Here is a 15,130-nt window from a genome sequence, read left to right on the forward strand (position 1 = left end):
TTAAGCAGTTATTATTATAAATTTCAAATGTATTAATACTTGTTCACTACTTCTCTACTCTCTACTACTCTAGAGCTTATCCTCCACTACTGTAATTCCTTTGAGTTTTAGGCATTCCTCTGCCTTCAAATGGCAATGTATCTGGAGTTATACTAAGGTTGAAGTAATTGAACTTTGGACTATATTAATATTTAATATCCATTTACAATTTAAAATGTGATTTATAATACCAACTGTGTCTGTAAAAGTACAATGAAGTAAAATATCTATATAAATGAATAAGTAATGAAATGTTAAAGAAAGACAAATGCATAAATAACACCTGGCATGCAAAATATCTGCATTTTAAATAAGAATGATTACACTGCATTATTTAACATACGGTTGTACAGATATCCTCTGATGTAGACCTATGCAGGCCCTGTTGGGAGAACTCCCCACGGGTCTCTCACATTTCTACTCATCATCTGTGAGCAGAGCTGTTATCTGCCCCTTTTTCTCAGGCTATCATTTCAAGGATAGTTAAGTAGCAAATAGCCAGAGAAAAGAGATAGTGAGTCTTCTACAAAAAGGAGCAAGTTATTAGTCTGTCTAATAAAGGTAGTATCTCTTTGTAAAAGAAAGGTCAAGCAAGTTTATTTGCAGCCCACTGTGAAAGATTTGATTTCCAGAAACTCGGACGGACTTCCTCAGCTATGACACAAATCTAGTTGCTGGTACATCCACCTGGGTGTTTCTGTGTTCCCCTACTTAGGGAACTCAGGGGGGCAGGAAGGTCCAAACAGGACACCCAGGCTCTTTGCTCCACCATTAATGATAAAGTCCTCTATGTGTGACACCGAGTCTCCTCTTATCCACCGGCACCAATAAATAACAGCAGCCTAACTTGTGAACTTACAAGTAGGGTAAAATTTTAAACCCTTTACATTTCCTGACAACTAGACATTAATTATTTTGTGTACAGGCCCATCCCCATCGTTAAGAAAGAGACTGTAAAGTGAGAAATTTACAGGCATGTCACCAATTATCAGTAATAACTATCACGTGTTTATTCATCTTTCATACAATTTGAACACATTATCCCTAAAATTTAACACGTACGTTTAAAGACTAAAGGATGTAAGAACACAGCAATGAAAAGAGAGAAGGAACAGAAGCAAAAGTCTTTACACATGAGAGTTGTGAAAGCAGAGCATTAGAAACAAATAAGCTGTAGGAGCGTTGCAATTTCATAGGTGTGACCAAGGAAGCCTTCAGAGAAAAGTGAGTCGTTAGGCAAACATCGGAAGGAGGTCAGGGAGAAAGCAGGCCAGGCAGCTGCATAACGAGTGCCCAGCACAGGGGGACCAGCAAGGAGAAGAGCCATGAGGCAGGAGCACATCGTCCATGCTCCGGAAGTATCAGGAACGTCTTGAAGACAATGAGGGAGAGGAGACACATACAAAGTGAAGTCAGAGGGGTCACTGTAAATCTTTAGTTTGAATATTTTAAGCAGAAGCATAACAAAACAGACTTAGCAGTTCTATCTGCTTTCTTAAGAAGAAACAAAAATGAGAATGGGGGAAAGATCAAGAAGGATATCAAAAATATTCAGACAAGAAATGAGAATAGTTCGGGCTGAGTGGTAGCAATGAAAATAAAATGAACTGTTGTGGAAATGTTTTGATGTCAGACATGACACGGTTATCTGACATTAGATGAGAGGTGTCAGGGAAGATGAGTTGATGTGATTTCAAAGTGTTTGGTCTAAGTACTTGAAACAATGGATGTATCACTTAAAAATATAAAAGTCTGTGAAGAAGCAGGTGAAGGGAACAGAATCCTAATTTGAATAAGCTCTATTTAATATTCCTATTAATTTTTCAAGCGATCATGTTGAATGTTAAGAGCCGTATATGTAGGTCTGGACTTCAGGTGAGACATCCTATTTGGAAACACACATTCAGAGACCATCACAGTGACAAGAGGAAGTTACACAAACAGGACAAAAACCATCAGTGTATCACTCAGTATTGCAGAAGCCAAGCCAAGCATTTTAAGGATGAAGGTGACACCAGATGCTGACGTCAGATGGAGGTGAGAATGGACCACTGGGCCTAAATCACGGGTGACTTTGATGAGAATAGGCTCTGCTGAGCGGGAACAAGGGCCTGACTGCATTAAGCTTAAAACAGACTCAGAAGAGAGAACACAGCTCTTTTGGGGAGGCTGATCCCTGTGAAGAAAGGAGAAAAATGATGCGGTAGGTAGAGAGAAGCAGAATGAAGGTAAGATGTGAGTGAGATGTAAGAAATGAAATTGTGCTGTACACTGACAGCAAACTCTGGCAGGAAGCAAAGCTTGTGGGAGCCACACTGCTGAACCCAGAGAGGGGCTCCATGTGCAAGAGAAAGAAAGGACCATTATTAGGGGAAAGGACAGCTAATTTAGGACAAAATGTGGAGTTTAACAGGTGGACAGAAATAGTGCTGGTGCTCGGGAAAGCCCTTTTCTGGTTGTCTACATTTTTTTCAGTGAAATAGGATGTAAAATAAGGAGCAGAGGCTAAGAGCAGGGAAGAAGACAAAACTTGGAGAAGATAAGAAGAAAACAATGCTATTCTAGAACAGACTAGAGAAATATAATGTAATTACTACACATTCCCAAAATCCTACGGTAGCACAGTGATAAAGATTTTAAACGAGAATAGGTGACACTGTTTTATTCTTTTATTCCAGACATGCTCAGCTGTGGGATTCTGAGGCTGAACGATCTGAGATCCTCATTTAATCAAAAGGTGCTTTGGAGACCATGGTATAGTGAAAGACTGCAAGGGAGGTGAAGTCACTGTAAGGCAGTCATTAAAACACTGGTCCAGAAATTCAAAGTATACAAAAGGATACAAGAGAATGAGTGATACTGGAGAAATGGTGTTAGGAGCCATTCAAGATAATTTGGGGGAAAAATCATTTTACAATTAAATTATTATTAGGCCTAGACTTCTTGCCTATAGCTGGCTAAGACATGCCAAAACATAACTCCACTTTTGCCTCTGGTCACAGCTGAGACCTCAATGGTCCCATAATGCTGTATCAAGGGCAAGTTGATATCAGCTGAAGATATCCTGGTTACTTGAGACCCGAGTAGTAAGAGAAAGGATTCATCTGGGGAGGAACAAATTCCCTATCAGTTTAACTCATCCCAATATGACCATCCTAAGCAACATAGGCTTCTCATCAACCTAAAATTCTTATCAGCATAACATCCTCATGGTCATAGGATTACTACAGCCCTCCGAAACATCTAATACTTCCTCCAATTATAATATCCTTATTGATTTAGGATTACCACCACCCTTTGAGTCATCTGTTACTCCATATGAACCCAATAAATAGTGGCAAGTTTGGGGTGCCTTCATCTTTGCTGCCCAGAGCAGCATTGATCAGGCCCAGCACCCAGCCTCCTAAGTCCATTTTCCCATCTTTATTCTTTAATTTGCCTGGAGCTGTCATGGCTTGCAGGAGAGCAGGACCCACTGCAGGGGTCTGGTAATGTTCCCTTTCCCTGTTCCCTACAAGTTGGATATTAATCAATGAGTTCTAGGTACTGGTAGCACTGATATATTGCCAGCACTGTGGTATTAGAGCAAAAGAATTTTTAAAAAACAGAAAGCAATGATTAGATAAGCAGTTCAATGAATTGGAGAGGTTCCAGTTATTTGTAAGAAAACACACATTACTGCTCATGAAAAGGAAAGAATAATACAGAAGGAAAATCATGAGCCCTGGTGGGAGACTCAAAAATCAAATGGCAAAGCTGAGAGCCCAGACCTTGAAGCCCTATCAAGGAACTCTAGCTGCTATGGACCAATGACTCTTTTCAATTTCTACACACCCTCCTGTGTCTGTCCTACAGTCATATGGTAGGTGTACTAGAGACCAATAAATTGTCACTCTTATTGCACAAGTCAACAGAAGAAAGAAATTATGTTCAAGAATTGTACCCAATGGATGACAGGAGGTGGCCTCCTTCCCACTTGATTAGATGTCTTAGGTGATACTATTTTAACTTGTGAACAGGTGAGATTTACATGAAAAAGTAAACTATTTATCATGACTATACTGGCAGGAGGCCATTGCGAACAGGAGAAAGTGAACATGTTTTTCACACAGAGGAATAATGGGGAAAGGGAGTGAACTACTACAGTGGGCAGAATGCAAACAGTCCCTGTGAACTCCAGCCCTTGGAGTTACTCCTGCAATTACATTGTTACCTGACAAACGAGATTCTAAAGATGTAATTAAGATGACTGATCAGCTGACTGAAAGACAATTACATTTTCAAGGTGAGGCTAATCTGACCTATAGATCCTTAGAAGCAGAAATTTTTCCCCGAATCACTGCACATGAATTCAGAGATATCAAAAGTGTAATACAGACTTGAGATGCCATTGCTACTTTAAACAGAGAAGAGGTCATCTAGCAAAAAGAAGAAAAACTTAACACAAGGCTAGAATCAGTAAGCAGTTCAACACAACAAAAGCAATCCACGGAAAACAAGAACATTTTATCCAGTGGTGAAAACTATTTTTCTAAAATCAGGAATAAGGCAGGGGCACCCACTCATACCACTTCTATTCAACGTAATATGAAAAGTCCTAACTAGAGTAACAAGACAAAAATAGAAAGAAAAGAAACAAACAAAAGCCATTTAGGTGGAAAGAAGCACATTAATCTCCATTCACAGATAATGTAATATGATACACAGAAAGCCTTAAAGTTTTCAAACTATTGTTAGAACTAATAAATGAACTTCGCAAAGTAGCAAGATACAAAACACACAATACTGGCTGCATTTCTATACATTAACAACGAACATTCCCAAAGATAAATTAATATGTCAATACCTTTGTAATAGCGTCAAAAAAAAACACAGAAATGACCTAAGATTTGTGAACAAAAGATACAAAATACTTCTGAGTTTTAAAAAGATATAGAAAGTGGGAAAATACCCCACCCTTATGAGTTAGAACACAGTATTGCTAAGATGTCAATATTACCCAACATAGTCTATAATTTCTATCAAAATTCCATTCTATTTTCAGAAATGCAAAAGCCTATCCTGAAATCCATATTAAATCTCACTGGACTTCAAATAAAACAATCCTAAAAAAAAAGACAAAGCTTTTATGATTACAATTTCAAAACGTACTACAAAGCTAAACTATCAAAAATACAGTATTTTGGAATTAATATAGACTAATAGAACTAAGCAAAGAATCCAGAAATATATATGTATATATAACTCCAAATGACATTTTTATGATGATGTCAACACTATTCAATGGAGAAAGAACAGTGTTATCAATAAACGGTTTTAGGAAAAACTGAACAATCGTATATGAAATATAAAGTTGGTCTCTAACACTACGTGCTAATACAAAAACTGAATGGGAGATCAAAAACTATAAAGATCTGAGAAGCGAACATAGGGCAGAATCATCCTGATGCTTCAGTTGTCAGTGATTTAAGTAAATAAACGTGTATTTTACTAAAACAGAAAGATTTTACACTGCTGCGGCCTGTGGCTTCCTCCCCACCCCCAGTACGGAACTGGTGGATGGAAAGGAGATGGAGCCCCCACAAAAGGAACACAGCCTGCTTTCAAGGTCTCTCCAGCTTCTGCTCCCAGGCAGTGGAGGCAAGGCAGGTATGGATCCAGATGCTGGGGTCACACAGGAACCCCAACCACAGAAGGGGAGACTTTTTGTATATGACCGCAATAGCACAGGCAACAAAAGAAAAATAGACTATCAGATTCCATAAAAATTTTAAGAATCTGTCCATCAAAAACACCAACAAGAGAGTAAAAAAGGCAAACTTCAGAAGGGGAAAAGTATTTTCAAATAATAAATCTGACAAAGAACCAAAATTCAAAATAAATGGGCCAAGGAGTTGCACAAACACTTCAAAGATATACAAATGTACAAAACACACATGAAAGAGTGTTTGATGTCACTAACAATTAGGGACATGCAAATCAAAAGTACAGGAGGTACTACTTCATACCTAACAGAGACTACTACCAAGGAAAGGGAAACCAAGAAAATGAGCGTTGGTAAGACTGTAAAGAAATCAGAACACTTGTGCATTGTTGTGAAAATGCAAAATTGTACAGCTTCTGTGCAATAAGTATGGCACTTCCTCAGAAACAAATCACATGATACAGTTATTCCAGTTCTGAGCACACGGTACATGGTACTAGCAAGAATTGAACACAGGGTCTTGAAGAGGTCCTTGTATCCCAATGTTCATGGAAGCATTTTTCTCAACAGTTAAAAATGGGAAGAACATCAAGCATGCAACAATACATGAAAGAAAAAATAGATTATACATAAAATGGATGTTATTCACTTTTTTGAAAAAGCAAATTATGATACAAATGAAATTTGAAAATACGCAAATGAAATAAGACAGTTACAAAAGAAAAAAATTCCCGTATGTTTCATTTATAGGAGAAGATGAAATCATAAGGAAAGGAAATAGGATGGCAGCTGCCTGGGGCTGAGTAAAGAAAGGAATGGGAACCGCTGTTTAAGGGGATCTGAGTTTCAGTTTGGCAAGATTTAGAGATTAAGGCGATTGATGTTACGGGTGATCATACAGCAATATGAATGCATTTAATAATACCGATATGTGTGGTAACAATGGCTGAGACAGTATATTTTATGCTACAGGCATGTGCATTTTATCACAATAAAAGGAAAGTGAGAAAAAGAAGAAAATAAGAAGTACTTGGCATACCATTGCTGGTTAAAATGGAGGTGGCCACGTGAAAAGGAACGTGGGAGGTCTCAAGAGAAGGAAAGAAGAAATTAAAGGACCTCAGTCTTACAGCCACAAGAAACCTATTTCTGCCAAAAACCTCAGGAAGTATGAAGTTGGATTTTTTTCTGACAGCCTCCAGATCATGGTGATCCTAACAAACCTTGCCTTATGAGACACCAAGCAAAGAACCAAGTCAACAATGAGATACTGTTTTCCCTCGGTATGGAGGACTTGGTTCCATGGTCTCCCCTCCCTTTATTTTCCACACGTCCCCACACCTAAGTCCTGAGATGTTCATACGACCCATACAGTGTCCCACACACTTTGAATCATCTTCAGACTACATATAATACCTAATAATACCCATGTTATGTAAATAGCTATTACACTACATCATTTAGGAAATAGTCTATGCATACTAGTGCAGACATAATTTTTTATTCAGATACTTTTGATCTGCAGTATTTGAATCACTGGATGCAGAATCTACGGATAGACAGCGCCAACTCTGAGAAATGAACATTGCTTCAAGTCACTGCATTTGTGGTGGTTTGTTACACAGCAATAACATAGGAGGAGAAGTGTTGAAGGGAGGTGAGCTGGATAGGGGAAATTAGAAGAGTCAAGGTTTGTTATGCACAAGTACAAATTCCCTATAATGAATGTGATTACTATGTATATCCAAAGTGTACCAATAAAATTAACTTTTTAAAAAATGCTAATAGAAACTAGTAAAAGTTACATATACTGGGTAGCCAACTAATTCATGAGCAGTTATTTTCTTCCAGCCCTCTAAAGAAAACATTCCGCTTTTTCTGGTTTCCAGTATTTCTTCTGTTAGAGAACCCTAGTGATTTATACCTTTTTTTCTGAGCTGCTTTGAAGATTTTCTCTGCTACAGGCTTTCAGGAGTGTCACTATGATGTGCCTACATGGGTTATCATTTACTTTTCTTTTGTTGTTGTTGTTGTTAATGGCCCATCTTACTTTTGAAAATTTTTAGAAATATCTCTATCTCTATCTTTAGTCCCTGGAAATACCATTATTCCCTTAAAGAGTTCTGTGAAGTTGATACTAGCTCACCAAATAATTAACAATATCATTTTAAGAGGAAATGAAACATAATCATAAATCAACTTATCAGGTCTACATAACTGTAAGATAAAAGGAAAAAATTCATAATACCACTTTTATGAAAATATTAATGGACCTGAACTTCAATTGGCTCCCAAAGATCAGCAAGACACAGGTAAGTGGTTCAGAGGGAGCTGAGGAGCAGGACATTTGGGGTAACGAAAACTCCCTGTAAGTTGTAACCAAATAAATAAGTGCTAGCTTAACATATTCCGGTTTTAGTTCTGGATAAGTGGGATTTTACCAGTGTGCACAAAACATATGAGCTCATTAGTTTAATTGAAGACATATTTTAACTTTACAAAGATGATATGAATAAAAATGTAGCTGAATAGAAAATAGTTAACCCTTTAAAATCTCTCTCACCAATTTCTGCTTAAAGTTCTTTCACAAATCTTATTTTCTGTTTATTTATCTTACTACACTCTAAGTTTAGTGACATTTTTAAATCCAGGTCACCAGAACACTAACATTCTTCTCATAAAAATAAGCATAGTGGTACTTTCTACCTTCTAGCATCTGTCCCCACATGCTCTAATTTCCTTATGTCCCCATAGATGTACTGACTGTGGTTTTAGGTACTTTTTACCTGTGCACAAGATCCCATCTTCCCATGGTTACTAACTCAAAGGCATCTCTCTGGCAAAACCTAGATAAAGATGTGCTTGACTCTCTTGACACTATTACATATTGACCCTACTTCCTCCTTTTTCAATTTTTCTTTATAAAGTCTTAGACATTATCAAAAGTCATTCTCTATTTCAATTTTCTCTTGAATTCCTTTCATTTAGAATTCTATTGCTCTTATCAATTCGGCAAACACTCCATGTTGTACCCAAAAGTCAACTGTCAGCTCTCTTCTTGATATATTAGAAAGTTAACTCATTTTTTATCTCCTTGAAATATTACATTCACTTGTCTTCCAAGATGACAAGTTCTCCACTTTTCTCTCATTTTTAAACTTCTCCTTCTCTATCTTCTTGGCTGGTTCTTCCTTTCCCCCCTCTCTGTAGAGTCTTAGATATTTTGTTTTCATTACTTTAGAGAACTCATCTCGTCTCATACTTCAATGCTACTTACCTGTTGATTTCCACCTAATTTCTATTTCTAGCCTAAATTTCCTCCCAGAACTCCTGATTCATACATATGACTCTTTGTTAGACATTTTCCCTTGGACATCTAAATGAGACCTCAAACGTCAGCTCCCAAGACTTTCTTCTTACCACCTTCTTATAGTTTACATAAAGGTCAGAAATGGCAACTCTATCCTACCAATTGCTAAAACAAAGCCTTCAGACTCACCTCTAACTATACATAATGTCTCCTATCTCACGGTCAATAATCCTACTTATCTTCAAAAATATATCCAGAACCTGCCAATTCTCACCACCTCCACTGCTATCACCCTAGCTCAGGTCACCATATTCCCTCCCTCAAATTCTCGAATACCCTAATAACTGATCTCCCTCCTTCCATTCTTGCTCCAGTATCCACCAACAGTCACTGCACTGCACTCTCAGGTAGAGTCTGGAGACTCTGCTGTTGCTAGAAGCTGGACTGACTGTGTCAGCTAAGCTATCATGCCATTCTGTTGAACATAAACATTATTACAAGTCAACAACCACAAATAAGATTATTCTGTAGACTGACCCCCCCCAAAAAAAGACAAAAGGAGGACCACTTTGCAAAAGAACTACACTGTGCAAATTCAGAAATTCTCAAATACTCCAGCTGAATGATGTAAGTTACTGCTGAATCCTAATTGATTATAACTTTACCTTCTAAATACTATTTATGTGTACCATTATACAATTATCCATTGCTTACATACACCAATCCAGAGCTAATTCCCTTTAGTAAATCACCTAACACAAGCCCAAAGTCCATACCAAGTTCCACCTAACATCCTCTTCCAGGGATATTCCACAATTCCTGTTTTAGTTACTTTTCTTATTGCTGAGACAGAATATCTACACCCTAAGTTAAAAGAGGAAAGGTCTACTTGGTTCACAGTTCATACAGGTTTCAGTCCATAATCAACTGTCTCCTAGGCAAGGGCCATCACAGAGGAGAAAGAGACCATGGCAAGCAGGCAGATGAGAGCAGCAAGCAGCAAGTCCAAGCGACCTTAGCAGCTTTTTTCTGCCCCTTTTATATTCTACCCAGGATACTGGGCTTAGCCTAGGTGCCAAACCATTAAGTAGACTAATTTAATAATCCCACACCCATAGTCTCAGCATCAGACACTCTAGATCCAGCCTCCTCTGAAAAAGCCCCACCTATGACTGCATGAGGTGTTGGGGCCACATTTAGACACAGCCATAACAGTTTCCCATGTTAGATCATCTCCTTTGCTGAGCAACTACCAAACCTTGATTTGTTGTAGGTGTGTACTGATGGCCTTGGCTGGAAGACATCAATGCCCGCTTTCTATCTGTTCTCCATATACCAAACACAGTGATTTAGTATGTCTACTCCTCAGTGTCCCATGTTCAAAGTGCTCCTGATGATGACGTACAGGGCCTCAGTGGAATGGGTCTCGATCTTGGCCTCAACTAGGGAACTTTGAAAAGCATGACTGCCTCATTTCACACCCGGCACCAAGATTTTTGAAAACACCGTGGATGATTCTAACAGGCTACCATGCTTGAGAACTATAGTTCTCCCCAGTCTTATTCTTAGACCTCAGTGTTTTTTGTCATGATGATTTTCTTCTTGCTGCATTGGTACCCTTACTACTGCTCAGGCTTGCCATCTTTCTCTTAGTTCTTTCTGTCAAGAATAATTCATAAAACATATCCCTTTGTTTCCTCATCTACTCAAGTTTTTTAATGTCACTTTGTCACTGAGACCTACTATGACCATCTTACTCAAAACTGCAAAGTCCCTCCCATTCTCCAACTGCCTTTACCTTGCTTTTCTTCCATAGCACATAATCACTTCTAAAATGGTACAAAATTTATTTATTGTAAGTGCAGGCTCTCCCCAATGGGGAAACAAGCTCCAAAGGAGAGGCATTTTGGATTTTTAAAAAAATTTTCAGATAGTAGTTTTAGGTGGAACAATTTGAGGGTACATTGACATATCTGTTTTACCTACTGCAGAATCTTGAAAGTATTTATGGTGGGTTTCAAATAAACATATGGTGGGTATTAAATAAACACATTATGACCAAGTATGACTGGTTTTTTTCAATGTAAAATTTTCTCATTTTCCCATAAATTCTTCGTTCCATTACAGAGGTAGATTTTGTTGGTATCTCAGTGTCCTCTTATAACTAGCACATTCATCCCTAATTCTTTTCTCTCCCTTGATTTAGTATTCAATGCTTTATATTATATTCCTTACTTATATTTATTTTAATTATCTCTCTGAAAGACTCAGAGAACTTGGTGATCCTATCATGTAAAACTTTCCGTTTAAGAGTTTAGTTCTTGTTCTGTATCTCTTCCTTGGTAGTCCCATTTGAAAAAACAGCTCTATGTCAGTAAATTCAATTATTATTTCTCCCATGTTTCTTGATGGTACCAGAACTGTCCAACTTTCAGACAATAATTCAGTTCCTCCTTGATCTCATTCATTCTATATCCTGTGATTTAAAAGTAAAAATGCAAGAGTATGATGTAACTATCCCTTTCCTCTTTTTCGCAAAATTTAATCACCAAGTATTTCATTATTCTCTTAAACTTTTACTGGGACACATCTCTACAAACCAGTTTAGACCATGATATTCTCAGCTTTACTGTAAAATTCTTCCAACCAAAACTATCACTGTATTTCTCTTTAAATTCATTCTAAACACTGCAGCCAGAGATAAAAAATGGCAAGAATATAAACATTCTAACTTGATTATAACGTTCTACTGCTTCTCTGCTATTTAGTATAATGTTCAAGATCTTTAATGCAGTTAGCGTGGGGAACGAATCCCCAGCAATCTCTATGCTTGCTTGTCTGTAGTGAGCTACCACTATCATTTCAGTATATCTAGTAAAGCGAGCACACTTTCCTCAGTCACCCATTTTAGGGCCTCAACAAGTGCATTTTTTCCATTTAAAAACCACCATTCACTTTAAGTATTCGAATTCATTCTGTCACTTTTCTTTCAAAATTTAAACTATGAGGAAGTCCCGGGCTCTATCCGGAAGTCCCGCCTATTGCAGACGTCAGCATGACGTAGGGTAAAGTGTGCGTTAGTGCAACGTAAACGGGGGCAGTTGGGAGGGTTGGGGGAGGGTCTGCGTGAGATCACCAGGACCTGACAGATGCGTCCACTGTGGCACAACGGCTGGAGGCAACAAGTGGGATCATGTGAAACTGAAATGACATGAAAAGAGACACTGTACCGTTTGCTGATTGACAGTGATCTTGAGAGCCGTCAAGAATTTATGAAAAAATTTCTTTACACTCTACATTTTTCTTCCATTCCATGAATCTGATGATTTCCAGAAATACATACCTTTGGAGATTAGAGTCAACAAAGCAACTGAAGAACTTTGAAGGCTTTGCGAAGATAGTTAAAAAAAAAAATCAGTGAAGAGAGGGTATGAATTCACACTTAATGGCAGTGGGAGAATCGGATTGGGAAAGTCAGGAATAATCAATTAATTTTTCTTCACAGATTTGTATTCTCTAGAGTTTCCAGGCCCTTCCCAGAGAATAAAAGACTGTACAGATGGAACAATCCACAGTTTTAGTCAAAGAAGGTAGTGGTCAGCTGCTACTCACAATTGTTGATACTCCCAAATTCAGAGATGCAGTGGATAATAGTAATTTCTGGTAGCCTGTGATCAACTATACTGGTAGTGAGCTTCAGGATTACCTAAACACAGAATCTCAAGAAAATGAACGCCAGATGCCTGATAACATGGTACAGTGTTGTTTATACTTCATTGCTTCTTTAGGACGTGGATTGAAACCACTGGATATTGAGTTTATTAACTGCATGAGAAAGTGAGTATCATCCCGCTGCTTGCCAAAGCCAACACACTCACACAGAAGTAACAAGTCAAACAACAGAAAATGAAAGAAATCCAAGAACGTTAAATTAGAACATAGGAACTTCCAGAAACAGATGAAGAGGAAAACAAGTTGGTTAAAAAGAAAAAGGACCACTTTACCTCTTGCTGTAGTAGGTAGTAATTTTTTTTCCATTTAAAAACCACCATTCACTTTAAGTATTCGAATTCATTCTGTCACTTTTCTTTCAAAATTTAAACTATGAGGAAGTCCCGGGCTCTATCCGGAAGTCCCGCCTATTGCAGACGTCAGCATGACGTAGGGTAAAGTGTGCGTTAGTGCAACGTAAACGGGGGCAGTTGGGAGGGTTGGGGGAGGGTCTGCGTGAGATCACCAGGACCTGACAGATGCGTCCACTGTGGCACAACGGCTGGAGGCAACAAGTGGGATCATGTGAAACTGAAATGACATGAAAAGAGACACTGTACCGTTTGCTGATTGACAGTGATCTTGAGAGCCGTCAAGAATTTATGAAAAAATTTCTTTACACTCTACATTTTTCTTCCATTCCATGAATCTGATGATTTCCAGAAATACATACCTTTGGAGATTAGAGTCAACAAAGCAACTGAAGAACTTTGAAGGCTTTGCGAAGATAGTTAAAAAAAAAAATCAGTGAAGAGAGGGTATGAATTCACACTTAATGGCAGTGGGAGAATCGGATTGGGAAAGTCAGGAATAATCAATTAATTTTTCTTCACAGATTTGTATTCTCTAGAGTTTCCAGGCCCTTCCCAGAGAATAAAAGACTGTACAGATGGAACAATCCACAGTTTTAGTCAAAGAAGGTAGTGGTCAGCTGCTACTCACAATTGTTGATACTCCCAAATTCAGAGATGCAGTGGATAATAGTAATTTCTGGTAGCCTGTGATCAACTATACTGGTAGTGAGCTTCAGGATTACCTAAACACAGAATCTCAAGAAAATGAACGCCAGATGCCTGATAACATGGTACAGTGTTGTTTATACTTCATTGCTTCTTTAGGACGTGGATTGAAACCACTGGATATTGAGTTTATTAACTGCATGAGAAAGTGAGTATCATCCCGCTGCTTGCCAAAGCCAACACACTCACACAGAAGTAACAAGTCAAACAACAGAAAATGAAAGAAATCCAAGAACGTTAAATTAGAACATAGGAACTTCCAGAAACAGATGAAGAGGAAAACAAGTTGGTTAAAAAGAAAAAGGACCACTTTACCTCTTGCTGTAGTAGGTAGTAATGCTATCATTGAAATTAATGGTAAAAGGGTCAGAGGAAGCCAGTATCCTTGGGTTGAAAATGATGAACACTATGATTTTACAATTCTAAGAAATACGTTACCATTCTAAGAAATAAGTTTGCACATGCAAGACTTGAAAGACTTCACTATGAGAATTGCAGAACACTGGCAGCTGGGACTTACAATGCAGTGGACAACAGGAATAACAAAGGGCAGTTTACTAAGACCCTCTGCCACAAATAGAATAGGAAAGGAGGGAGCACCCAACCAAGAGGAAGAAGATGGAAGGGGAGCAGGTATTTAAAACGAAGGCCAAAGCAGATATCAATAAAACGAAGAGCTCAGAAGCTGCACTCCACCAGCCCCATGAGTAAATGAAACAATTTGGAAACACGGCACAAAAGAAATTAGAGGAAAAACGTCATGTTTGAGGAAGAGAACGTGAACTGGGTAGCTCAGCAATGTATTTTAGAACAAAAAAAAACTTTTCAAGACCCTTGGAAAAGAACAAGAAAGGGGAAATATTTTAAACTCTCTGTTGACCATGAATTACCTATTAGTTGCCAACAGACCAGCTTGGACATCAGTGTTTGTTGGGTCCATTTGACTAATTTGCACCGTAACAATGAATTTAACAGCATCAGGAAAGTTATTTTTGTTTTGTTGTTCTTGATGGAGATTAAGACGCCTTAAACCTATGGCACACAAGCTGCAGCAGGCACGCAGAGCCCTCTGTGCGGTGATGTCACGAGCATATGACTTCTTTTTTTCTAAACTAAAACCTCAAAATTCAGGTTTAATTTCAGTGTTGGTGCTTTGCAATAAATCCTGGGTTTTGAGTTGCAGTTTGGGCACTCGGTCTCTAAAAGTTTGGCCATCACTGTTCTAGGGTGTTGTGTAATTAGAAAACAGCAGCTGTACCTGTTTACATTTTTATGATTATTATTAAA

At 38.2% G+C, this 15,130-nt stretch overlaps 1 protein-coding gene and 1 pseudogene across 1 annotated transcript in view; one reads left to right on the plus strand and one right to left on the minus strand.

Moving 5' to 3' along the window:
• Positions 1-15,130, minus strand: part of Malrd1 (MAM and LDL receptor class A domain containing 1) — a 638,235-nt gene that overhangs the window by 494,854 nt on the left and 128,251 nt on the right. The window lies entirely within an intron of this gene.
• Positions 13,552-14,894, plus strand: LOC117284510 (annotated as a pseudogene).

The sequence above is a fragment of the Fukomys damarensis genome, unplaced genomic scaffold (genome assembly GCF_012274545.1).
Source record: "Fukomys damarensis isolate Sample0158 unplaced genomic scaffold, DMR_v1.0_HiC HiC_scaffold_37, whole genome shotgun sequence".
In the NCBI taxonomy this organism is placed as follows: domain Eukaryota; kingdom Metazoa; phylum Chordata; class Mammalia; order Rodentia; family Bathyergidae; genus Fukomys; species Fukomys damarensis.